Here is a 26,548-nt window from a genome sequence, read left to right on the forward strand (position 1 = left end):
GTGCCTTGCTTCAAAAGCGCCCCCTGAGGTTGAGCAGGAAGGTGGGGGCTGCAGTCCTATCTGTCACTTGGGTCCACATTGGTCACCATGATGGCTGGGTTTATGGGAGAACATGTCCAGCAAGCACGAGTCTGTGGATCCTCAACTGCCTGTTGACGGCCTGTAACCAGGGCCTGGGGCACCAGAGCAGAGCCAGAGTTGCAGGGCCCAGGCATATGATCATAGGAAAGGACTGGAGTCAGGGAGGGAGATGTTCAGTCCCAGGCAGCCACATCAGACAGCCAGATCACAGGGAGGCTGAAGACTGGCTCTGTATTCTGTGACACATGTCTCAGGGCAATAAGCACACAGTGGGAATTCAGCCATCACCACAACCCTGAAGTTGAAGGTGTGGTGTGGAGCACAGTCAGGCACCTGTGTACAGTGTGTGTGTCTCCTAATCCAGTCTCCTTTCGAATGCCTCGGTCAGCACTTGGATGTTGGATGAAGGGAAGCTAGCTAGGGTGCAGGAGTTCTTTCTGTGGAGGCTGGCAGGTGGAATGCTGCCTCGTGGATTGGGTGGGTGGTGGGGTTATAGACCAAAATATCCTGCTAAGCACTAAGGCTCAGGCACTGTGCAAGGGGATTCTTGGAAGTTCCACAGAAGAAGAACCCCATCTCTATGTCCCTGCAGCTCTGCTCCCCCTGCACAAACCTTGGATGGGTGCAAGGAGGGAGTAAGGGTGGGGAGGAGTATATTTGCTCCTTCCACGCCCATGCAGGTCACCATCTTCCAAAGAGATCCATCAAGGACATGGAACACAGAGGCTGAGTGGCCTGGTGGACACCAGGAGAGGGTGTTCTGTGCATCCAGGGGAGAAAGGGCTATATCTGCCTGACCATGGTGGATACAATGTGGACACTAAACAGTTTTGTGGGCCTCGGGCAAGGCAGTGGACTGCATGGTGTCACCATCATCCAGGAAGCCTCCATGAACACTGTTGCAAATCCTTTACAACCCCTCTGGTTTTCTCCTTGGGAGAAAATTCTAGAAGCAGAACACTTTGCTCAGAAGATATGAGTGTGTTTGGCTTGAAGATACAGAAACTCACGGAAAGGCCATGCCCTAGGAACGGGGATGCAGGTCTTGTAGCCTCTCTGCTTTCATGCTGATGTCTTGCCTTCAATGTTTGGTGAAAATATATCTCATTAAGCGTGTGTCCACAGACCTTTCATTCCTACTCTACCACTAAATGCCTGTGAATTTACACGGTGATGTGTCTCATGGGGTCTTAGTGTCTGATCATGAAAATCCTCAAACTCAACTGGGTACAGATTTGCAGAACTCATGGAAAATCTGCATTCAAGTAGAACAAGAAATAATAATGGGGGGACTCAGTGAGTTGAGGAAAATGAGCCTACCTTTGTGACTCTTGTTTGAAACATTGCTTGTTCTTTAATCTTTCTTCTTCCAGATTGAGGGAAACTAGATCTGAAAGTATCCATGATCTACAGAAATGTGATGAAATATTTCTGTGTGAGCAAATGGGAGCATTTAACTTCTCTTCCTTTTTGAAACCTCCATCATTCAGAAACTCTCAGGGAGAATTCTTTCTTCCAAGGTTCTTAGGATTATTGGCGTAGGTTCAGCACAAGTGCCTTTTTATTGTAACAGGACACCGCTAGAAACATTGGTTATTTTACCAAAGGATTGCGTGAAATGTCCTATTTGAGAGTAACGTGTATAGACTCAGATAATGACCAGACAATTTTCAGGAATTAAGGGTGGCTTTGTGGAGCCCCTTGGCAATAGAGGCTTCAAACCTCGATGACACAGTGCCCAGGACCCTTGCCAGATGAGTAGGGAAAGTTACTTGTTGGCAGGTATAGGAACCTCAGGATATTTGGGGGACCTCAAGAAGAGGAATCAACCCAAATCGACAGGTATTACAGTCAAGTCTGATGGGAGTATCTTGGTTGACTTTGGCTTGGACACACTACTGAAATTTCACTCTAGAGATTCCTCATGAAAAGTTCCAGCACAGCAGGGTTTCAAAATCTGTATGGAATGGTCCATCACTATGCCTGCCAGACTTAGTTAGAATAGATGGTAAGAAACCAAGTGTGCTTGTGGCTGCCTTCATGCATCTAAGAAACAATCCCAGATCCGTTGAATTGAAATCCATCACCTATGTGGACTGGTACCCACTGTCACCACTTCCAGGCATTTCTATGCCTCACAATGTGTCCTGTGAAGCTCTGAATCTATTTAATTCACAATCAGGTTTGGGGACCTCACCTTGGAGGCTGGCAGTGTATTCTGTTTGGGAAAATCCTGTCAGAACTATACCCCAAATCGTCCCAGAATCCTTTTGAAGCTGGTTGTTGGAGGGCTTGCCCTTTGGGTCAGTAGAATAGTCGCTGGTTAGGGGTGAAACAATCTTCAATATCCAAGGTATACTTTACATTCATTTTGGATGGTTATTAGTTGTTGTTTTTTTTATTTCTTCTTTTGAGTTCCAGGGTCCATGAGAGGCATGTCTTAGAAATGAAAGACCAGAGGCTCATTTCAGCCAAATATTGTTATGAAAAAAGAAAGAAAGACAGACTAACAGAGTCACTCATGTAGAGTAGAAAAAAACACTAAGAAGGTAGAGTATATGCACATCTACTATGGGAGTCCTGTGTCACTGAAGTTACAGGGTAGATTAATGAGAACGCTTTTCAAAAGTGAAAAGAAGATTCAAGGAGAAGTAAGAAACCCTAGGATGGTCATGCAAAATGCAGTTGAAATAGGGTTTCTGCAGATCTCCTGTTCGGGTTCTTGGTGCAGCAGGAACTTTACTTAGACTCTCGTCACTAGTTGCAAATGGTGAGTGACCTCTGGGCCATCACCTGGCAAACATCCTTCTGCTTGGGACTGGCATAGATATTATGGAACTCCTGATAGCCAATTTACCATGCATGTATTATTTGAAGGTCTGCCAGCAGCAATGCTAAGTCTTTCAACAATTTCAGGTTCCTGTGGTTTTGGCCTCTTTGAGCTTGTGCTCTCTGTTGGAAGGGAGGAGCATGCTTTCAGTTTTCTATGACATTGTATCTTCCGGAGTATGGGTCCTGAGACCTCAGCTAAATGCTCTCTCTGTTTTTACAGGTGGTGGTTCAAGGCTCAGGCGACTTGGCCTCCTTGGCAGCATCCAATGTACCCGGCCTCTGTCTCTTCGGTACAGATTCAAGTGCAACACGTATAGGAGTGTGACCTCTGTCATCTACCTGATGGATGTGCATCACAGCAGTAAGTTTTCCTGGTTCTGAAACTTCTGCCTGGGTTGAGGTTCAGGGCTTGAGTGCCTGAGGTTGGGTGCCTCTTTTGCTGGCTTCTATCTTTCTTCTGGAGGCAGATACCCTCTTCTTTTTTTTTAAAATTGAAGGTGTACCCTTAGCCAGAATATCTAGAGTTTGTTGCTTGGGGGAAAGTACTTAGTGGCACATATGGAGAAGATTCTGCAAGTCCCTGCTCCAAGCGAAACATCTGAACTACAGGTTGGTTCTGTTAGCAGAATCCTGAGTTATTGCAGGGTTATCTTATAAATAGACATTCTCTCCAGAATAGTGTTTTCTGTCAACAAATTCTTTTTAGGGCCAGTAAAGTAGAGGTAAGAATATTGGGCATTTTTACAAATGGATCTCTGAGTGGACGTGCTTTTTTTTTTTTTTTTTTTGAGGGGGAGGTGCGAGAGAGAGAGGGATACACTGGGCAGGCGCCACACGCTTTGTAGAGCATGACACAGGACTCGATCTCACAACGCTGGGATCATTATCTCAGCCAAAATCAAGAGGGTCAGTAAGAAGGTCACTCACATAGAGTAGAGAAGACTTGAGGAGGTAGAGTGTTTGCACATCTGCTGTAGGAATTACATATCACTGAAGATTCAGGATAGATGAATGAGAACATATTTCTTTTTTTTTTCCTTTTTTAAAATTTATCTTTTATTTTCAGCATAACAGTATTCATTATTTTTGCACCACACCCAGTGCTCCATGCAATCCATGCCCTCTATAATACCCACCACCTGGAACCCCGACCTCCCACCCCCCGCCCCTTCAAAACCTTCAGATTGTTTTTCAGAGTCCATAGTCTCTCGTGGTTCACCTCCCCTTCCAATTTCCCCCAACTCCCTTCTCCTCTCTATCTCCCCATGTCCTCCATGTTATTTGTTATGATCCACAAATAAGTGAAACCATATGATAATTGACTCTCTCTGCTTGACTTATTTCACTCAGCATAATCTCTTCCAGTCCCGTCCATGTTGCTACAAAAGTTGGGTATTCGTTCTTTCTGATGGAGGCATAATACTCCATAGTGTATATGGACCACATCTTCCTTATCCATTCGTCCGTTGAAGGACATCTTGGTTCTTTCCACAGTTTGGCGACCGTGGCCATTGCTGTTATAAACATTGGGGTACAGATGGCCCTTCTTTTCACGACACCTGTATCTTTGGGGTAAATACCCAGCAGTGCAATGGCTGGGTCATAGGAAAGTTCTGTTTTTAATTTCTTGAGGAATCTCCACACCGTTCTCCAAAGAGGCTGCACAAACTTGCATTCCCACCAACAGTGGAAGAGGGTGCCCTTTTCTCCACATCCCCTCCAACATATGTTTTTCCAATATTGCGGATTTTGGCCATTCTAACTGGTGTAAGGTGATATATCAATGTAGTTTTAATTTGAATCTCCCTGATGGCTAGTGATGATGAACATTTTTTCATGTGTCTGATAGCCATTTGTATGTCTTCATTGGAGAAGTGTCTGTCCATATCATCTGCCCATTTTTTGATATGATTGTCTGTTTTGTGTGTGTTGAGTTTGAGGAGTTTATTATATATCCTAGATATCAACCTTTTGTCTGTACTGTCATTTGCAAATATCTTCTCTCATTCCGTGGGTTGCCTCTTTGTTTTATTGACTGTTTCCTTTGCTGTGCAGAAGCTTTTGATTTTTATGAACTCCCAAAAGTTCATCTTCGACTTTGTTTCTTTTGCCTTTGGAGACAAATTTTGGGAAAGAAGTTGCTTTGGCTGATATCGAAGAGATTACTTCCTGTGTTCTCCTCTAGGATTCTGATGGATTCCTGTCTCACGTTGAGGTCTTTTATCCATTTTTTTTTTTTTAAATTTTTTATTTATTTATTTATTTATTTTTATTTTTTATTTTTTTCCAATTTATTTATTTTCAGAAAAACAGTATTCATTATTTTTTCACCACACCCAGTGCTCCATGCAAGCCGTGCCTTCTATAATACCCACCACCTGGTACCCCAACCTCCCATCCCCCCGCCACTTCAAACCCCTCAGATTGTTTTTCAGAGTCCATAGTCTCTCATGGTTCATCTCCCCTTCCAATTTACCCAAAAGCACATACCCTCCCCAATGTCCATAACCCTACCCCCCTTCTCCCAACCCCCCTCCCCCCAGCAACCCACAGTTTGTTTCGTGAGATTAAGAGTCACTTATGGTTTGTCCATTTTGAGTTTATCTTTGTATACGTTGTAAGAGAATGGTCGAGTTTCATTCTTCTACATATAGCTGCCAAGTTTTCCCAGCACCATTTATTGAAGAGACTGTCTTTTTTCCACTGTATATTTTTTCCTGTTTTGTCAAAGATTATTTAACCATAGAATTGAGGTTCCATATCTGGGCTCTCTACTCTGTTCCACTGGTCTATGTGTCTGTTTTTATGCCAGTACCATGCTGTCTTGGTGATCACAGCTTTGTAGTAAACTTCAAATCAAGTAACGTGATGCCCCCTGTTTTATTTTTGTTTTGCAACATCTCCTTAGTGATTCGGGGTCTCTTATGATTCCATACAAATTTTAGGATTATTTGCTCCAGCTCTTTGAAGAATACAGGTGGAATTTTTATTGGAATAGCATTAAAAGTATAGATTGCTCTAGGCAGTATAGACATTTGAACAATGTTTAATCTTCCGATCCAAATGCATGGAATGGTCTTCCATCGTTTTGTGTCTTCTTCATTTTCTTTCATAAGTATTCTGTAGTGCCTCAAGTACAGATTCTTTACCTCTTTGGTTACGTTTATTCCCAGGTATCTTATGGTTCTTGGTGCTATAGTAAATGGAATCGATTCTCTAATTTCCCTTTCTGTATTTTCATTGTCAGTGTATAAGAAAGCCACTGATTACTGTACATTGACTTTGTATCCTGCCACGTTGCTGATGCTATGAATTCTAGTAGTTTGGGGGTGGAGTCTTTTGGGTTTTCCATATAAAGAATCATCTCATCTGCGAATAGAGAGAGTTTGACATCTTCATTACCAATTTGGACACATTTTAATTCTCTTTGTTCTGTGATTGCTGTTGGTAGGACTTTTTTTGGATTTTTTCTTCCAATTTATTTATTTTCAGAAAAACAGTATTCATTATTTTTCCACCACACCCAGTGCTCCATGCAATCCGTGCCCTCTATAATACCCACCACCTGGAACCCCAACCTCCCACCCCCCCTCCACTTCAAACCCCTCAGATTGTTTTTCAGAGTCCATAGTCTCTCGTGGTTCACCTCCCCTTCCAATTTCCCCAACTCCCTTCTCCTCTCTAACACCCCTTGTCCTCCATGCTATTTGTTATGATCCACAAATAAGTGAAAACATATGATAATAGACTCCCTCTGCTTGATTTATTTCACTCAGCATAATCTCTTCCAGTCCCGTCCATGTTGCTACAAAAGTTGGGTATTCGTTCTTTCTGATGGAGGCATAATACTCCATAGTGTATATGGACCACATCTTCCTTATCCATTCGTCCGTTGAAGGACATCTTGGTTCTTTCCACAGTTTGGCGACCGTGGCCATTGCTGTTATAAACATTGGGGTACAGATGGCCCTTCTTTTCACGACACCTGTATCTTTGGGGTAAATACCCAGCAGTGCAATGGCTGGGTCATAGGAAAGTTCTGTTTTTAATTTCTTGAGGAATCTCCACACCGTTCTCCAAAGAGGCTGCACAAACTTGCATTCCCACCAACAGTGGAAGAGGGTGCCCTTTTCTCCACATCCCCTCCAACATATGTTTTTCCAATATTGCGGATTTTGGCCATTCTAACTGGTGTAAGGTGATATATCAATGTAGTTTTAATTTGAATCTCCCTGATGGCTAGTGATGATGAACATTTTTTCATGTGTCTGATAGCCATTTGTATGTCTTCATTGGAGAAGTGTCTGTCCATATCATCTGCCCATTTTTTGATATGATTGTCTGTTTTGTGTGTGTTGAGTTTGAGGAGTTTATTATATATCCTAGATATCAACCTTTTGTCTGTACTGTCATTTGCAAATATCTTCTCTCATTCCGTGGGTTGCCTCTTTGTTTTATTGACTGTTTCCTTTGCTGTGCAGAAGCTTTTGATTTTTATGAACTCCCAAAAGTTCATCTTCGACTTTGTTTCTTTTGCCTTTGGAGACAAATTTTGGGAAAGAAGTTGCTTTGGCTGATATCGAAGAGATTACTTCCTGTGTTCTCCTCTAGGATTCTGATGGATTCCTGTCTCACGTTGAGGTCTTTTATCCATTTTTTTTTTTTGATTTTTTATTTATTTATTTATTTATTTTTATTTTTTATTTTTTTCCAATTTATTTATTTTCAGAAAAACAGTATTCATTATTTTTTCACCACACCCAGTGCTCCATGCAAGCCGTGCCTTCTATAATACCCACCACCTGGTACCCCAACCTCCCATCCCCCCGCCACTTCAAACCCCTCAGATTGTTTTTCAGAGTCCATAGTCTCTCATGGTTCATCTCCCCTTCCAATTTACCCAAAAGCACATACCCTCCCCAATGTCCATAACCCTACCCCCCTTCTCCCAACCCCCCTCCCCCCAGCAACCCACAGTTTGTTTCGTGAGATTAAGAGTCACTTATGGTTTGTCCATTTTGAGTTTATCTTTGTATACGTTGTAAGAGAATGGTCGAGTTTCATTCTTCTACATATAGCTGCCAAGTTTTCCCAGCACCATTTATTGAAGAGACTGTCTTTTTTCCACTGTATATTTTTTCCTGTTTTGTCAAAGATTATTTAACCATAGAATTGAGGTTCCATATCTGGGCTCTCTACTCTGTTCCACTGGTCTATGTGTCTGTTTTTATGCCAGTACCATGCTGTCTTGGTGATCACAGCTTTGTAGTAAACTTCAAATCAAGTAACGTGATGCCCCCTGTTTTATTTTTGTTTTGCAACATCTCCTTAGTGATTCGGGGTCTCTTATGATTCCATACAAATTTTAGGATTATTTGCTCCAGCTCTTTGAAGAATACAGGTGGAATTTTTATTGGAATAGCATTAAAAGTATAGATTGCTCTAGGCAGTATAGACATTTGAACAATGTTTAATCTTCCGATCCAAATGCATGGAATGGTCTTCCATCGTTTTGTGTCTTCTTCATTTTCTTTCATAAGTATTCTGTAGTGCCTCAAGTACAGATTCTTTACCTCTTTGGTTACGTTTATTCCCAGGTATCTTATGGTTCTTGGTGCTATAGTAAATGGAATCGATTCTCTAATTTCCCTTTCTGTATTTTCATTGTCAGTGTATAAGAAAGCCACTGATTACTGTACATTGACTTTGTATCCTGCCACGTTGCTGATGCTATGAATTCTAGTAGTTTGGGGGTGGAGTCTTTTGGGTTTTCCATATAAAGAATCATCTCATCTGCGAATAGAGAGAGTTTGACATCTTCATTACCAATTTGGACACATTTTAATTCTCTTTGTTCTGTGATTGCTGTTGGTAGGACTTTTTTTGGATTTTTTCTTCCAATTTATTTATTTTCAGAAAAACAGTATTCATTATTTTTCCACCACACCCAGTGCTCCATGCAATCCGTGCCCTCTATAATACCCACCACCTGGAACCCCAACCTCCCACCCCCCCTCCACTTCAAACCCCTCAGATTGTTTTTCAGAGTCCATAGTCTCTCGTGGTTCACCTCCCCTTCCAATTTCCCCAACTCCCTTCTCCTCTCTAACACCCCTTGTCCTCCATGCTATTTGTTATGATCCACAAATAAGTGAAAACATATGATAATAGACTCCCTCTGCTTGATTTATTTCACTCAGCATAATCTCTTCCAGTCCCGTCCATGTTGCTACAAAAGTTGGGTATTCGTTCTTTCTGATGGAGGCATAATACTCCATAGTGTATATGGACCACATCTTCCTTATCCATTCGTCCGTTGAAGGACATCTTGGTTCTTTCCACAGTTTGGCGACCGTGGCCATTGCTGTTATAAACATTGGGGTACAGATGGCCCTTCTTTTCACGACACCTGTATCTTTGGGGTAAATACCCAGCAGTGCAATGGCTGGGTCATAGGAAAGTTCTGTTTTTAATTTCTTGAGGAATCTCCACACCGTTCTCCAAAGAGGCTGCACAAACTTGCATTCCCACCAACAGTGGAAGAGGGTGCCCTTTTCTCCACATCCCCTCCAACATATGTTTTTCCAATATTGCGGATTTTGGCCATTCTAACTGGTGTAAGGTGATATATCAATGTAGTTTTAATTTGAATCTCCCTGATGGCTAGTGATGATGAACATTTTTTCATGTGTCTGATAGCCATTTGTATGTCTTCATTGGAGAAGTGTCTGTCCATATCATCTGCCCATTTTTTGATATGATTGTCTGTTTTGTGTGTGTTGAGTTTGAGGAGTTTATTATATATCCTAGATATCAACCTTTTGTCTGTACTGTCATTTGCAAATATCTTCTCTCATTCCGTGGGTTGCCTCTTTGTTTTATTGACTGTTTCCTTTGCTGTGCAGAAGCTTTTGATTTTTATGAACTCCCAAAAGTTCATCTTCGACTTTGTTTCTTTTGCCTTTGGAGACAAATTTTGGGAAAGAAGTTGCTTTGGCTGATATCGAAGAGATTACTTCCTGTGTTCTCCTCTAGGATTCTGATGGATTCCTGTCTCACGTTGAGGTCTTTTATCCATTTTTTTTTTTTGATTTTTTATTTATTTATTTATTTATTTTTATTTTTTATTTTTTTCCAATTTATTTATTTTCAGAAAAACAGTATTCATTATTTTTTCACCACACCCAGTGCTCCATGCAAGCCGTGCCTTCTATAATACCCACCACCTGGTACCCCAACCTCCCATCCCCCCGCCACTTCAAACCCCTCAGATTGTTTTTCAGAGTCCATAGTCTCTCATGGTTCATCTCCCCTTCCAATTTACCCAAAAGCACATACCCTCCCCAATGTCCATAACCCTACCCCCCTTCTCCCAACCCCCCTCCCCCCAGCAACCCACAGTTTGTTTCGTGAGATTAAGAGTCACTTATGGTTTGTCCATTTTGAGTTTATCTTTGTATACGTTGTAAGAGAATGGTCGAGTTTCATTCTTCTACATATAGCTGCCAAGTTTTCCCAGCACCATTTATTGAAGAGACTGTCTTTTTTCCACTGTATATTTTTTCCTGTTTTGTCAAAGATTATTTAACCATAGAATTGAGGTTCCATATCTGGGCTCTCTACTCTGTTCCACTGGTCTATGTGTCTGTTTTTATGCCAGTACCATGCTGTCTTGGTGATCACAGCTTTGTAGTAAACTTCAAATCAAGTAACGTGATGCCCCCTGTTTTATTTTTGTTTTGCAACATCTCCTTAGTGATTCGGGGTCTCTTATGATTCCATACAAATTTTAGGATTATTTGCTCCAGCTCTTTGAAGAATACAGGTGGAATTTTTATTGGAATAGCATTAAAAGTATAGATTGCTCTAGGCAGTATAGACATTTGAACAATGTTTAATCTTCCGATCCAAATGCATGGAATGGTCTTCCATCGTTTTGTGTCTTCTTCATTTTCTTTCATAAGTATTCTGTAGTGCCTCAAGTACAGATTCTTTACCTCTTTGGTTACGTTTATTCCCAGGTATCTTATGGTTCTTGGTGCTATAGTAAATGGAATCGATTCTCTAATTTCCCTTTCTGTATTTTCATTGTCAGTGTATAAGAAAGCCACTGATTACTGTACATTGACTTTGTATCCTGCCACGTTGCTGATGCTATGAATTCTAGTAGTTTGGGGGTGGAGTCTTTTGGGTTTTCCATATAAAGAATCATCTCATCTGCGAATAGAGAGAGTTTGACATCTTCATTACCAATTTGGACACATTTTAATTCTCTTTGTTCTGTGATTGCTGTTGGTAGGACTTTTTTTGGATTTTTTCTTCCAATTTATTTATTTTCAGAAAAACAGTATTCATTATTTTTCCACCACACCCAGTGCTCCATGCAATCCGTGCCCTCTATAATACCCACCACCTGGAACCCCAACCTCCCACCCCCCCTCCACTTCAAACCCCTCAGATTGTTTTTCAGAGTCCATAGTCTCTCGTGGTTCACCTCCCCTTCCAATTTCCCCAACTCCCTTCTCCTCTCTAACACCCCTTGTCCTCCATGCTATTTGTTATGATCCACAAATAAGTGAAAACATATGATAATAGACTCTCTCTGCTTGATTTATTTCACTCAGCATAATCTCTTCCAGTCCCGTCCATGTTGCTACAAAAGTTGGGTATTCATCCTTTCGGATGGAGGCATAATACTCCATAGTGTATATGAACCACATCTTCCTTATCCATTCTTCTGTTGAAGGGCATCTTGGTTCTTTCCATAGTTTGGCGACCGTGGCCATTGCTGCTATAAACATTGGGGTACAGATGGCCCTTCTTTTCACTACATCTGTATCGTTGTGGTATATATCCAGGAGTGCAATTGCAGGGTCATAGGGAAGTTCTATTTTTAATTTCTTGAGGAATCTCCACACTGTTCTGCAAAGAGGCTGCACCAACTTGCATTCCCACCAACAATGTAAGAGGGTTCCCCTTTCTCCACATCCTCTCCAACACATGTTTTTCCTGTTTTGTTAATTTTGGCCATTCTAACTGGTGTAAAGTGATATCTCAATGTGGTTTTAATTTGAATCTCCATAAGGGCTAATGATGATGAATATTTTTTCATGTGTCTGATAGCCATTTGTATGTCTTGATTGGAGAAGTGTCTGTTCATATCTTCTGCCCATTTTTTGATGTGTTTGTCTGTTTCATGTGGGTTGAGTTTGAGGAGTTCATTATAGATCCTGGATATCAACCTTTTGTCTGTACTGTCATTTGCAAATATCTTCTCCCATTCCGTGGGTTGCCTCTTTGTTTTTTTGACTGTTTCCTTTGCTGTGCAAAAGCTTTTGATTTTGATGAAGTCCCAAAAGTTTATTTTTGCTTTTGATCCCTTTGCCTTTGGAGACGTATCTTGAAAGAAGTTGCTTTGGCTGATATCGAAAAGATTACTGCCTATGTTCTCCTCTAGGATTCTAATGGATTCCTGTCTCATGTTGAGGTCTTTTATCAGTTTTGAGTTTATCTTTGTGTACGGTGTAAGAGAGTTATTAACTATTCCATTCAGAGAACTCTACTATCGATTATTTTCATATGGGGGATCCTGGAACTCTCTAACTGGATTTCCACTGTCTCACAGAAGGACACCTTGTTGTTAGGAGCAGCTCACAAGCTCGAGCTTGGGAAAGCCTCCAAGGCTTCCTGAGGTGACCCCACCAATCTTTGGCCATCATGGATAGAAATTCCAGCGTGAGTAGACATATGAAACTCGCCCTTACTCAGGTGCTGGAGATCTCAAAACAACTGCTGTACATTAGAACTTCCATGCACTCAGCCCTGAATTTAACCGTAGCTGCTGTTTTCACAGTTCCGTCCTCACACTCCATACCTGCAAGCCCTCAATATTGGGAATACTGCAGCCGCAACAGCCTTCTGCCTGCCAACCAGAAGAAGAAGAGCTCTATGGGTCTACCCAGACACCCCCCATTGAGTATCTACCTGCATGGCCCTCAAAAGCACCCCAATATCATAGGAAGCTCTGTGACTAATGATCTGTCTGACACAACCTGAGCCCCGACCTCCTGTCAGCCACCCAGATACTGGGCCCATATGCTGTAGGTGGAACCTGCCTTGGCCCGAGGCCATCATCTCAAACAACCTGGGTATTCAGGTACCTGTCTCCAAACATAGCTCAAATTTCTGCCCATGGCGGAACCTGAAGAATGAAAGAGTTCACCTCCTGCGCCATGGCAGTAAACATGGTTGTCCAACCCTCAGAGTGGGAGCCAGCTGCATGGCACATGAGACCACACCCACTCAGGATGGGCAGCTGGGCACAAACATGCATTGTAACCCTCATCCTGAGAATCCTTTCAAACAAGCCCCCGCGGGAGCATGACTGGGAGCACACAGAGTGGGCTTCTCATTCCCATAGGCCCAAATTCTAATCCTTGCTGGGTTATCAAGGCACCCGGACCCAGAACCCATCTCTGGTATCCCTGTTTGGCCAGGAATCCTGAGACAGAAAACAGCACTCTTCCCTTCCCACCAAAAGACACGAAACTCTTGGGAGGAGGGCAGAATCCCCAGATATGAAGAATCTCCCATGGACCCATGAGGCCACCAGTCCATTCCGTGGCCATCCCAGAAATACAATCCAGACAGAAAAGCCTGTGCTACTGCCTCCATGCCCCCTGAATGTCAAATCCTGTGGAACTTCCCTCAGGGTCTGCAGATATGGCGTCCCATCCCCTCGCCCCTAACCCTTACCTGAGTTTGTTTCTGAAGATGTAGGTCGCAAAGCCCTGACCAACATGCCTCCAGGATGGGGTCTCCACAACCACCAAGCATCAATGGGCCTGCCCAAGAAAACTCTGTCAGTCTCAGTTGCCCAAACTCTCCAGTTTAGGAGAAACCTGTACATTCCCTGAGCCCACCTTAATTTCATAGGGCGCTCTGGAGAAAATGCACAATCTGACACACCCTCAGCTCCTACCTCCAGGAAGACACGCAGGTCAATGGCCCTGAGTCCGAAGATTAAAACCGACATGCCCCTAGGACCTCAAAGGAACACTAGCTTAGGTTCTCAGGCCACTGTCCCCAGAGGCCTGTTTTGAAAATCCAATATAGAGTCCAAAATGTGATCCCAAGCCATACAACAGAACACCTCCTGTCCTGAGGAGAAAAACTGGATCTTGAGAACAGGGTCCAATACTAAGTGTAGGAGAATCCTGCATGGCCCCAGAGCTACCTCCACATTCTAAAGTCTCCCTGGACACCAAGCAGCATTGTGACCAGTCAGACTGAGAACGTCCATCATGTCAGATCACTTGGAACTTCGTCCCCAGAGCCAGCGGATCAAGCTTACCCTGTACCTCGGCTACAATGGTAACGTGAGTTGGGCTTTCCAGGCATCCATTCATAGAGCTCTGCTATCCAATATTTCCATACGGGGGATGCTGGAGTCCTCTAAATGGATTCCCCTGTCTCGCAAAAGGACACCTGGCTGCTTGGAGCAGCTCACAAGCTCCAGCTAGGTAAAGACTCCACAGTTTCTTGAGGCGACCCCACCATTCTTTGGCCATTATGGATACAATTTCCAGCTTGAGCAGACATCTGACCCTCGCCCTTACTCAGGTGCTAGAGATCTCGAAACAGCCGCTGTACATTGGAACTGCTATTAACTCGGCCCTGAACTTAACCGTAGCTGCTGTTTTCACACTTCTGTCCTCACACTTCACGTCTACAAGCCCTCCATATTGGGAATTCTGCAGCCACAACGCAGCCTTCTGCTTGCCCACCAGAAAGAAGAAGAGCTCTATGGTCTGCCCAGAAACCCCACATGAGGATACACCTGCATGGCCCTCAACAGCAGCCCAATATCGTAGGCCGCCCCGTCCAATAATGATCTGTGTGACACTACATGCATGGCGCATGAGACCACACCCACTCCAGAGGGGCAGTTGGTCACAAAAAGGCACTGTGACCCTCATCCTGAGATACTTTACAAACAAGCCCCCATGGTGGTTGAAGCAGGAGCCCACAGAGCGGGCCTGTCATGCCCTTAGGCCCAAATACTAAACCTTGTTTGGGTTAGGCAACATCCAGAACCAGAACCCCTCTCTGGATTCCGTGTTTAGGCGGGAACCTGAGACGGAAAACAGCACTCTTCCCTTCCCCCAGAAAGAGACCAAACTCTTGGAAGGAGGGCAGAATCCCCAGATAGGTAGAATCTCCCATGGACCCATGAAGACATCCGTCCATTCCGTGGCTATCCTAGACAGATAATCCAGACAGAAAGGCCTGTGCTTCTGCCTCCCAGCCCTCCGAATTTCAAATCCTGAGAAGCTGACCTCAGGGCCTGAAGATATGGCCTGCAATTACCCGGCCCCTAACCCTTACCCGAGTTTGGGTCTGAAGACTTCAGTCCCAAAAACCTGACCCACATGCCCTCCAGGATGGAGCATTCAGTAACACACCATATCACTGGGCCAGCTCTCCCGAGGAAACTCTGCCAATCTCAGTGGTCCAAACCCTCCAGATCAGGAGAAACCTACAAGTCCCCTGGGCCCACCACATTTTAGTAGGCCACTCTGCAAAAAAATGCACAGTCTGACACCCCCTCAGCACCTACCTCAAGGAAGACATGCAGGTCAATGGCCCTGTGTCCGAAGATTGAACTGGACATGCCCCTAGGACCTCATGGGATCCTTGGCTTAGGTTTTCAGGCCTGTGCCCCCAGAGGCCTGTTCTTGAAATCCAACATATGGTCCAACATGTGGTCCCTGAGCCATACAGCAGAACTCCTCCTCTCCCGAGAAGGAAACCTGGCTCTTGGGATCTGGGTCCACCCCTCAGAGTAGGAGAATCCTGCATGGCCCCAGAGCCTCTGCCACATTCTAAGGTCTCCCTGGACACCAAGCAGCATTGTGACCCATCAGACTGAGAACCTCAACACAGATCACTGGGAATTTGGAATCAGAGCCTTTGGATAAAGCCTGCCCTGTTCCTTGGCTGCAATGTTAATGCAAGGTGGGCTCTCCAGGCATCCATTCAGAGAGCTCTGCTGTCAAATCTTTCCATACAGTTGAATCTTGAGCCTTCTAACTAGACTTCCATTTTCCCACTGTAGGGCATCTTGCTGTTTGGAGCAGCTCACAAGCTCCAGCTTGGCAAAGCCTCCAAAGATTCTTGAGGACACCCCACCATTTGTTGGCCATGAGGTATACAAACTCTAGAGTGAGGAGACATCTGACACTCGCCCTTTCTCAGGTGCTAGAGATCTCGAAACAGCCACTGCACATTGGAACTGCCATGTGATCGGCACTGAACTTAAACGGAACTAGTGTTTTCAGACTTCCGTGCTCACACTCCTCATCTGCAAGCCCTCCATATTGGGAATTCTGGAGACACACGGCAATGTTCTCTCTGCCCACTAGAAAGAAGTGCCCTATGGGTTTTCCCTGGAACCTCCCGTGAGGATCCACCTGCACGGCCGTCTTCGGCACCCAGTATCATAGGCAGCTCTGTGCACTAATGATCTGTCTAACACAGCATGAGCCAAGACCTCCTGTCAGCTACCCAGAACACGGGCCCCATATATTGTAGGTGGGACCTGCCTTGGCCCGAGACCGTCATCTGAACCAACCTGGGTACTCAGGTAACTGTCCCCAGAATGGAGCTCAAATTCTTGCCCATGGCGGAACCTGAAGAACAAAAGAGTATGTCTCATTTCCCATGGTTGGAAAACTGGATGTAGAGATGGTTGTCCAACCCTCAGAGTGGGAGCCAGCTGCATGGCGCATGAGATCACGCCCACTCAGGAGAGGCAGCTGGGAACAAACGGGAATTGAGACGCTCAGCCTGAGACCCATTTCAAACAAGGCCCCTCAGGAGCATGAATAGGAGTCACAGAGTGGGCTGCTCATGTCCATAGTTTACATCCTAATTCCTGCTTGGGTTATCCAGGCGTTTGGACTCAGAACACATCTCTGGAATCCCTATTTGGCCGAGACTCCTGAGATGGATAAGACCACTCTTCCCTTCTCCCAGAAAGACACCAAAGTCTTTGGAGCAGGGCAGAAACCCCAGATAGGAAGAATCTCCCATGGGCCCATGAGGCCACCAGTCCATTCCATGGCCATCACAGACACACAATGCAGACAGAAAAGCATGTTCTACTACCTTCCAGCCACCTGAATTTCAAATCCCGAGGAGCTTACCTCAGGGTCTGCAGATATGGCCTGAGATCACTTCGCCCCTAAGACTTATCGGAGTTTGTTTCTGAAGACTTCGGTCCCAAAGCCCTGAACCTCATACCCACTATGATGGGGCATCCACAACCACACAGAATCACTGGGCCTGCTCTCCGGAAAAAACTCTGCCCGTCTCAGTGGCCCAAACCCTCCAATTTAGGAGAAACCTGCACGTTCCCTAAGCCCACCCAAATTTCATAGGCTGCGCTGGAGAAAATGCCCAGTCTGACAGCTCCTACCTCCAGGAAGACATGCAGGTCAATGGCCCTGAGTCCGAAGATTGAACCTGACATGCCCCTAGGACATCATTGGAACCCTAGTTTAGGTTCTCAGGCCACTGTCCCCAGAGGCCTGTTTTGGAAAACCAATACATAGTCCAAATTTTGGCCCCCAGCCACACAACAGAACACCTCCTGTCCCGATGAGGAATACTGGCTCCTGGGAACAGGGTCCAATTCTCAGTGTAGGAGAATCCTGCATGGCCCCAGAGCCACCTCCACATTCTAAGGTCTCCCTGGACACCAAGAGGCATTGTGACCAGTCAGACCGAGAACGTCCCTCAAGTCAGATCACTTGGAACTTCGTCCCCAGAGCCAGCGGATCAAGCTTTCCCTGTTCCTCAGCTGCAATGGTAACACAAGTTGGGCTTTCCAGGCATCCATTCATAGAGCTCTGCTATCCAATATTTCCATATGGGGGATGCTGGAGTCCTCTAAATGGATTCCCCTATCTCGCAGAAGGACACCTGGCTGTTTGGAGCAGCTCACAAGCTCCAGCTAAGGAAAGCCTCCATGGCTTCTTGAGGCCACCCCATCATTCCTTGGCCATCATGGATACAATTTCCAGCTTGAGCAGACATCTGACCCTCGCCCTTACTCAGGTGCTAGAGATCTTGAAACAGCTGCTGTACATTGTAGCTGCTATTAACTCGGCCCTGAACTTAACCGTAGCTGCTGTTTTCACACTTCCATCCTCACATTCCATGCCTACAAGCCCTCCATTTGGGAATTCTGCAGCCACAATGCAGGCTTTTGCTTGCCTACCAGAAAGAAGAAGAGCCCTATGGGTCTGCCCAGAAACCCCACATGAGGATACACCTGCATGGCCCTCAACAGCAGCCCTATATTGGAGGACGCCCTGTCCAATGCCCAAGCCCCGAACACCTGTCAACCACCCAGATAAAGGGCCCCATACCCTGCCAGTGGGACTTGCCTTGGCCCGAGGCTGTCATCCCAATCAACCTGGGTGATCAGGTACCTGAACTCAGAACGTAGCTCAAATTCCAGCCCATAGTAGAACCTGAAGCACAAAAGATATTGCCTCCTTCCCAATGGCAGGAAAAGTGGATGTTGAGATGGTTGTCCAACCTTCAGAGTGGGAGCCAGCTGTATGGCACATGAGACCACGCCCACTCCAGAGGGGCAGTTGGTCACAAAAAGGCACTGTGACCCTCAGCCTGAGACACTTTACAAACAAGCCCCCATGGTGTTTGAAGCAGGAACCCACAGAGCGGGTCTGTCATGCCCTTAGGCCCAAATACTAAACCTTGTTTGGGTTAGGCAGCGCCCAGACCCCAAACCCCTCTCTAGATTCCATGTTTGGGCGGGAACCCTGAGATGGAAAACAGGACTCTTCTTTTCCCCCAGAAAGACAGCAAAGTCTTGGGAGCAGGGCAGAAACCCCAGATAGGAAGAAGCTCCCATGGACCCATGAGGCCACACATCCATTCCATGGACATCATAAACACACAATGCAGACAGAAAAGCATGTGCTACTACCTCCCAGCCCTCCGAATTTCAAATCCCGAGAAGCTGACCTCAGGGTCTGCAGATATGGCCTGCCATCACTTTACCCTAACCCTTACCTGAGTTTGTTTCTGAAGACGTTGGTCCAAACCCTGACCCACATGCCCATTATGATGGGGTTTCCACAACCACACAGAATTACTGGGCCCGCTCTCCCAAGGAACCTCTGCCACTCTCAGTGGCCCAAACCCTCCAATTTAGGAGAAACCTGCTAGTTCTCTGAGTCCAGTGTAATTTCATAGGCTGCGCTGGAGAAAATGCCCAGTCTGATACACCCTCAGCTCCTACCCCCAGGAAGACACACAGGTCAATGGCCCTGAGTTCAAAGATTGATCTGCGTTGAGGGTAGTTTGTAGTCTAATGCGTCAAAACGCTGCTTCGTGTCCAGGGAATCCTTATAATGTGGTGTGGCCCTGGGGTCATGCAGGGTTAGACTCAGTTCCCGGGATCCAGGTTTCCTTGGAACAGGTGGGGTTCTCTTGTATGGCTCACGGACCACAGGTTGGGCCATAGGTTGGACCATAGGTTGGACCATAGGTTGGTTGTCCAGAACAGGCCTCTGGGGACAGAGGCCTGAAAACCTAAGCTAGGGTTCCAAAGAGGTCCTAGAGGCATGGCAGGTACAATCTTCGGACTCAGGACCATTGACCTGCGTGTCTTCCTGGAGGTAGGTCCTGAGGCTGTGTCAGACAGTGCATTTGTTTCAGAGCAGCTTATGAAATTGGGGCGTGCTCATGGGCCAATGCAGGTTTCTCCTAATCTGGAGGATTTGGGCAACTGAGACGGGCGGAATTTCCTCGGGGAGCAGGCCCACTGATGTGCTGTGGTTTTGGAGGACCCAACCTGGAGGGCACGTGGTTCAGGGCTTTGGGATCAAAGTCTTCAGACACAAATTCGGGTAAGAGTTAGGGGCGATGTGATGGCAGGCCCGATCTGCAGACCCTGAGGACAGCTCCTCGGAATTTGAAATTTGGGCTGCTGGGAGGCAGGATCACAGGCTTTTCTGCATGGATTGTGTGTCTAGGATGACCACAGAATGGAGGTGTGACTTCGTGGTTCCATGGCATATTCTTCCTATCTGGGGATTCTGCCCGGCACCCAAGATCTTATGACATTCTGGGGAAGAGGAAAATGCTGTTTTCCATTTCAGGGGTCCCGTCCACACAGGGATTCCAGAGATGTGTTCTGGGTCCAGGTTTCTGGATAACCCAACCAAGGCTTAGGATTTGGACCTAGCGGCATGAGAGAACCGCTCTGTGGGCTCCTGGTCCAGTACCCGTGTGGGCTTGTTTGAGGTGGTTCTCAGGCTAAGGGTCGCAATGCCTGTTTGTGCCCAGCAGACCATCCTGAGTGGGTGTGGACTCATGGGCCTAGAACTTGGCTCCCACTCTGAGGTTGGGACTACCATCTCAACATTCGGTTTTCCTGCCATTGCGAAGGAGGAGTACTCTTTTGTGTCTCAGGGACCCCTATGGGCAGGAATTTGAGCTAAGTTCTGGGACAGGTATATGAATACACAGGTTGGTTCAAGATGACATCCTCGGGCCAAGGGAGGACCCACCTGCAGGATATGGAGCCCGTTATCTGGGTGGCTGACAGGAGGTTGGGGCTCAGGCTGTGTCAGGCAGAGCAATAATGCACAGGGCAGCCTATGATATTGGGGTGACACTGGGCCATGCAAGTGGATCCTCATGTGGGGTTTCTGTGAAGACCCATAGGGCAATTCCTCATTCTGGTGGGCAGACAGTAGGCTGCGTTGTGGCTCTAGATTTCCTAATATGGAGGGCTTAGAGGCGAGGAATGTGAGGTCATACATCTGAAAACACAAGGATCTGTTAAGCTCAGTGCAGAACACATGGCCATTCCCATATGCAACGGTTGTTTCAAGAACTTCAGCACCTGATTATGCATGAGGGTTAGATGTCTGCTCATACTAGAGTTTGTACCCATTATGTTCAAGGAATGATGTGGTGGCCTCAAGAAGCCTTGGAGGTTTTCCCGAGCCAGAGCTCGTGAGCTGTTCCTAACAGCAAGGTGTACTACTGCGGGACAGGGTAAGTCAGCTTCCAGGGCTCCAGGTTCCCCCATATGGAAAGATTCAATAGCAGAGCTCTCTGAATGGAGGCCTGTGAAGCTTTCCTCGTGTTATCATTGCTGCTGAGGAACAGGGCAGGCTTGAACCGATGGCCCTCTTCCAAGTACCAGGAGATCTGCATTGATGGTAGTTCCTAGTCTAATGCATCACAACGCTGCTTCATGTCCATGGAGACCTTACAATGTGGCGTGGCCCTGGGGCCATGAAGGGTTAGACTCAGTTCCCAGAGCTAGGTTTCCTTTTTGGGACAGGTGGGGTTCTCTTGTGTGGCGCACGGACCATAGGTTGGACCATAGGTTGGTTTTCCAGAACAGGCTTCTGGGGACAGAGACCTGAAAACCTATGCTAGGGTTCTGATGAGGTCCTAGAGGCATGGCAGGTTCAATCTTTGGACTAAGGATCATTGACCTGCGTGTCTTCCTGGAGGATGGTGCTGAGGCTGTGTCAGACTGTGCATTTTCTCCAGAGCAGTCTATGAAATTGGGGTGGGCTCCGGGGCCTTGCTGGTCTCTCCTAATCTGGAAGGTTTCGGCAATTGAGACGGACAGATTTTCCTTGGGAGAGCAAGCCGAGTGATATGGTATTGTTCTGGAGGACCAATCGTGGAGTGCATGTGCGTTAGGGATTTGGGACCAAAGTCTTTATTCACGAAGTAGGGTAAGAGTTAGGGGCGAGGTGATGGCATTCCCGATCTGCAGACCCTGAGGGCAACTCCTCGGAATTTGAAATTCGGGCTGCTGGGAGGCAGAAGCACAGACTTTTCTGTATGGATTGTGTGTCTAGGATGGCCTCGGAATGGAGGGGTGGTCTCATGGTTCCAATGGATATTCTTCCTATCTGAGGATTCTGCCCAGCTCACATACCCTCGAGAACGTGGTCTCTGGAGCTGCACCACAGGACTGTGCCTGTCATCCCAAAGGAAATTGTGCCCGTCATAGTTGCCCAAGCACTTCATATAAGGATAAATCTGCAAGGCCCCTGAGCCAGCCCCAATATTGCAAGCCACTCTGAACACAAATGCGTAGTCTGAAACACCCTGATCACCTACATTCAGGCAGACTTCCAACTTAATGTCCCGGAGTCAAAAGATTGAACTTGACAAGCCCCTAGGACCTCATTGGAACCCTAGATTAGTTTTTCAGGCATCTGTCCTCAGAGGCCTGTTCTGGAATAACATCTTATGATACAACGTGTGGTCCATGAGCCACACAGCAGAACATCTCCTTTCCCCAGAATGAAACTGTGCTCTTCGACCTGTGTCAGACATGCAGGGTAGGAGAATCCTGCATCACCCTTTAGCCAGCAGCACATTCAAAGATCTCCCTTATATCAAACAAGCATTGTGACCCATCTGCAAGAGATTCCATGTCATTCAAGGCCTTGGTACTTCGCCCCAGAGCCACCAGAATGAACCTGCCATGTTCCTCAGCCGCAATCATCAATGGAGGTGTGCTTTCTAGGCATCCATGTGGCAGAGCTCTGCTATCCAAACTTATCACATGGGGGAACCTCGAGCAAACAAATCAGACTCCACCTGTCCAGGAGAAGGAAACCTTGCTGTTTGGAACATCTCACAAGCCTCAGCATGGAAAATTCTCCATGGCGTCTTGACAACAGCCCTCCATTTATCAGTCATCATAGACACAAACTACAATGTGAGCAAACATCTGACATCTGCCCTTACTCAGGAGCTGGATATCTCGAATAAGCCTCTGCATATTGGGACTGCCTTTTGCTTGGTACTGAATTATTTTTAAGATTTTATTTATTTATTTATTTCACAGACAGAGATTACAAGTAGGCAGAGAGGCAGTCAGATAAAGGAGGAGGCTGTCTCCCTGCTGAGCAGAGTGACCAATGCGGGGCTCGATCCCAGGACCCTGGGATCATGACCTGAGCTGAAGAAAGAGGCTTTGACCCACTGAGACACTCAGGCATCCCTTGGTACTGAATTTAACCATATCTTGTTTTTACAATTCCATCCTCAACTCCCTGGTCCCCAAGCCCTCTTGATAGGGAATTCTGGCGGCACAATGCAGCATTTTGAATTCGCCATAGAAAAAGAAATTCCTGGTGAGTCTGCCCAGAAACCCCACATGAGGATCCATCTGCTCTGCCCTCAATTGTACCCCAATTTATAGGCTGCTCTGGCCACTAGTGATATGTCTGACAGAGCCTGAGCCTCGACTTAGTGTCAGCCACCCAGGAAGCGGGTCCCATATTCAGCATTTGAGTTCGGCCATGGCTCAATTCTGTCATCTCTACGAATCATTTGTGTTCAGGCATCTGTCCCCAGAACTTTGCTTGAATCCCTGCCAATTGGGAAACCTGAAGCACAATAGAGAACTGCTACTTCCCCATGCCAGGAAACCTGGCTATTGGGATGGGTGTCCAACTCTCAAGTGGGATTCAGGTGCATGGCCAATGAGACCACAGCCACCTCCAAGGGCCACCCTAGGGACAAACATGCATTGTGTCCCTCAGCCTGAGCATGCTTTCAAGAAGGTGCTCTCAGGTGCTCCACCAGGATCCCACATTGCTGGCCTGGTATGCCCTTAGGCCCAAATCCTTACCATTGGTGGGATTTTCCTGGCACCCGGACCCTGAGCCCGTCTCTGGTATCCCTGTTTTGGGGCACCTATAAGATGAAAAACAACACTCTTTACTTCCCCATAAAAGTCACCAAACTATTGGGATCTGCCAGGATCCTTAGAGAGGAAAAATTTCCCAGGGAACCATGAGATCACAACTGCATTCTGAGGTCATCCTGGACACACAGTCCAGATGTAAAAGTATGTTCTACCACCTTCGAGTCACCCTAATTAAATTTCCTGACATACAGCCCTCCAGGTATACACACTGGGCCTGTGATCACCTCGCAAATAACCATAACCAAGTTTGTGTTTGCAGAAATCACTCATAAGACCATGACTCACATGCTCTCCAGAATTGGGTCTCTGGATCCATGCCACAGAACTGTGGCTGCCATCCCCAAGGAAATTGTGCCCATCACAGTTGTCCAACTCCTCCAGATTAGGAGAAATCTGCAAGGCCCCTGAGCCCATCCCAATACTGGAGGCTGTTCTCGACGCAAATGTGCAGTCTTAAACACCCTGATCACCTATATACAAGCAGACGCCCATGTCAAAGGTCCTGAGAGAGAAGATTGAAACTGACATGCCCCTAGGACTTCATAGGAATCCTAGATTAGAGTTTCAGGCATCTGTGCTCAGAGACCTTTTCTGGAATACCAACTTATGATACAACATGTTGACCCTGAGCTACACAAGAGAACATCTCCTGTCCCCAGAGGGAAACCATGATCTTTGACCTGTGACAAACCCACAGGACAGGACAATCGTGCATGGCCCCTGAGCCAGCAACAGATTCTAAGATTTCCCTGATAACAAGCCAGCATTGTCACCCATCTTCAAGAGAGTCCACGTCAACTCAAGGCCTAGGTACATCACTACAGAGCCACCAGAAAGAACCTGCCATGTTCCTTAGCTGCAAGGGTCAATGGAGGTGTGCTTTCCAGGCATCCGTGGGAGAGCTCTGCTAAACAATGTTTCCACATGGGGGACCCAGGAGCAAACAAACCTGGCTCCACCTGTCCAGTAGAAGGAAACCTTGCTGTTTGGAGTATCTCACAAGCCTCAGCGTTGGAAATCCTCCATGGCCTCTTGACCCCACCCCTCCATTTGTCGGTCATCATAGACACAAACTCCAGTGTGGAAAAACATGTGACATCCGCTTTTACTCAGGTGCTGGATATCAAGAATAAGCTGCTGCACATTGCATGGCCTTCCAATTGGTACTGAAGTAAGCCGTAGCTTGTGTTTACATTCCCACCCTCACCCTACTGGTCCCTAAAGCCTCTTGATAAGAAATTCTGGAGCCACAACACAGCATTCTGCTTCCCCATAGAAAGAAGAAGGGCCTGGTGAGTCTGGCCAGAAACTCCACATGAAGATTAATCTGCTCAGCCCTCGAGGGAACCCCGATTTATAGGCTGCCCTGGACACTAGTGCTGTGCCTGACAGGCCTGAGGCCCTACCCCGTGTCAGCCACCCAGGGAGAAAAGCCCATATCCAGCATGTGAGACCAGCCATGCCCTAAGTCCGTCATCTCTTCCCATCCATCATATTCAGACATATGTCCCCATACCTTTGCTGGTATCCGGGCAAATGGGGGAATTTGAGGCATAGTAGAGAACTTCTCCTTCTCCATGGCAGGAATCCTGGCTGTTGGGATGGGTGTCCAACCCCCAGAGTGGGAGCCAGCTCCATGGGCAATGAGTCCACGCCCACTCCTGAGGGCTGCCTTGGGCAAAAACAGGCATTGTGACCCTCAGCCTGAGCATGCTTTCAAACAAGCCCTCTCAGTTGCTCCACCAGGATCCCTCATTGCAGGCCAGATATGCCCCTAGGTGCAAATCCTAACCCTTGATTGGATTTTCCAGGCGCCCAGACCCAGAGCCCTTCTCTGGAATCCCTGTTTGGGGGCACCCCTAAGATAGAAAACACCACTCTTCCCTTCCCAGAAAAAGCAACCAAACTATTGGGATCCGCCAGGATCCTCAAAGAGGAAAAATCTCCCATGGACCCATGAGACCACTCCTGCATTCCAAGCCCATCCTGGACAAACAATCCAGATATAAAATCCTGTGCTACCATCAAGTCACCTTAATTAAAGTTCCTGATGAGCTGCCTTCCAGATCTATGCTTTTGGTCTGGGATCACCTCGCCACTAAACCTAACCTGAGTTTGTGTTAGCAGACTTCTCTCCATGACCATGGCTCACATGCCCTCTAGGATTGGGTCTCTGGAGCCACACCACAGGACTCTGCCTGCCATCCCCAGGGAAACTTTGCCTGTCAAAGTTGCGCAAACACTCCACATGAGGAGAAACCGGCAAGACCCCTGAGCCCATCCCAATATTGGAAGCCATTTTGGATGCAAATGCGCAGTCTGAAACACACTGATTACCTACATCCAGGCTGACACCAATTTAATGGTCCTGAGTCAAAAGATTGAAACTGACATGCCCGTAGGACCTCATTGGAACCCTAGATTAGTTTTTCAGGCATCTGTCCTCAGAGGCCTGTTCTGGAATAACATTTTATGATAAAACATGTGGTCCCTGAGCCACACAACAGAGTTTCTCCTGTCTTCAGAAGGAAACCGTGCTCTTCGACCTGTGCCAAAACCTCAGGGTATGAGAATCCTGCATGACTCCTTAGCCACCAGCACATTCTCAGATTTCCCTGGTACCAAACAAGCATTGTGACCCATCTTCAAGAAATTCCATGTCAACTCAAGGCCTTGGTACTCGCCCCAGAGCCACCAGAAGGATCCTGTCATGTTCCTTAACTGCAATGGTCAATGGAGGTGTGCTTTCCAGGCATCTATCCGGGCGAAAACTACCACCTAAACTTATCACATGGGGAACCCTGGAACAAACAAACCAGACTCCACCTGTCCAGTGGAAGGAAA

The sequence above is a fragment of the Neovison vison genome, chromosome 3 (genome assembly GCF_020171115.1).
Source record: "Neovison vison isolate M4711 chromosome 3, ASM_NN_V1, whole genome shotgun sequence".
In the NCBI taxonomy this organism is placed as follows: domain Eukaryota; kingdom Metazoa; phylum Chordata; class Mammalia; order Carnivora; family Mustelidae; genus Neogale; species Neogale vison.